Here is a 1,938-nt window from a genome sequence, read left to right on the forward strand (position 1 = left end):
TATTTTCTTTACTTAATTACCCCTAGAGACCACGTATGTCTCGGCCCATCTTGGCTTAGGAATAATTAAGATAAACAATCATCATAAACTCGAGTCTCTGCACTAGGTCACCTCAGCGAAACACCGCAGCGTTTATGACATAACTTAGGTACTACAAATATACACATGGCCATTCCCCACTCGGACATAACTTAGGTCCGGCCCATCGTGGCTGGAGGTCGTGACCAAGCGTGGTGCGATGTGCCCACCGCGTTCCACATATGTAAGGATCCAGACAAACGTATACCATAGCCTGAGGGCTGGCTTATACTCTTATTTATAATGTTTTTAGAGACACGTAGCCTCATGTAAAGTTTTACACATAACACGTTTGTTTGTTTGAAATCAAGTTTGTAAAAGAGGGGCGTATTCGCCTTTTCAATGGGATCGGCTTCCAACATCGTCCGTTAATCTTCCTTCGCTATCTCGCACCTATAGTACGAGTATAACATTCATTAGTCGGATATACGATCCGGCTTAATACCTTTAGTCTTATTTATCTCGATGAACCTTTAGTTCATTATTTCTTTTTACTTTAAAACCTTTAGTTGAAAAGTAATTCTTATAAACCTTTAGTTTATTTATAAAACCCGACGTTTCTTCTTCTTTAAGAAACGTATTCTTTTATTATTTAAGTATACTTATTATACTTAAATAATATATTTCATAACAAAGAATAATCTTATATATTTATATATATATTCATATATATATTATATCTTTTCTTTTCTTTATTTTCTTTGTTATATCTTTCTTTGATTATTGAGAATAACTTCGACTTAGGGTATTATGCCTACCTTTATCGGCTTAGGAATACCCTTCACACTTGGGCAGTACTTCGACTCTATCTTTCTTATCAATACTAGCTTGATCAACCCTTGGCACGCTTTTCGAGACACCACACTCTTGGCACGCACTTCGAGGTAAATATCGGGACGTCGGACATCACCTCCTCTTAACTCGGAATGTCGACGGAAAGTGGCACGTATATCGAGGTAATGGGCACGAAAAACAAGGTTTCGGGGCACGTTTATCGAGAGAGATCATTGGCACGTAACTCGAGGTAGTGAGAGACTCTAGAGAGAGAGTATGTGTGTGATAATTTGGTGTGAATGAATAAAACCCGGAGGTTGCTATTTATAGACTTGAAATCGAACCCCATCGCGGTACGCGATGGGTTCCCTGGCTCACCTATCGCGTACCGCGATATAGGGTTGGTGAGTCACAGGCATAGACCTGCCACGTGTCGACACGTGGCAAGCGCTGCCACACGTGGTGACACGTGGTAGCAGGCGCTGCCACCGTGTGCCACGTGGCATACGTGTCACGCTGTGTCAGACACCCTATCGTGGTACGCGACGGGTGTCTTTCTTGACCCTGTCGCGTAGCGTGATAGGTTCAGAAAACAGGTTTTTCATTTTTGGTCCCTGGAGTTTGGAAATTGGCAGAATTGGTCCCTTGACTTTGGAAACTTGACATTTTTGGCCCGAATTTTACGTGATGTTACATTTATTTATAACCTAACGGTACGTGCAATATCCGAAGATCATTCACGTATCGTCAAACAATCACTTGTTTCTATCACATATATCATACTTGGCATACACTTACCATTCAAGGTAAGTGTATTAACTATCACATCGAGTATGCACACAACCCCAAAAACATAACAAGGAAGTGGGGCTAGAAACTCACCTGTATCTGGTTACGCTCCGAGCCAAGTAATCCCTTTCTTTAATTGAGCACGCCTAGCTGTTAAATATATATATATTTACATATATATGTTAATTGTATAATTAATTAAATCGGTAATTTAGTTGACCAACGCACTTATCAATTGGGCTCTTTTGCTTAGTTTATGATGATGGGCTAGCTTTATTTTAAGTAGGATGTGAGCTG

The sequence above is a fragment of the Bidens hawaiensis genome, unplaced genomic scaffold (assembly GCF_021521415.1).
Source record: "Bidens hawaiensis isolate Kalapana, Puna unplaced genomic scaffold, B.hawaiensis_p1.1 tig00070254_1, whole genome shotgun sequence".
NCBI lineage: Eukaryota > Viridiplantae > Streptophyta > Magnoliopsida > Asterales > Asteraceae > Bidens > Bidens hawaiensis.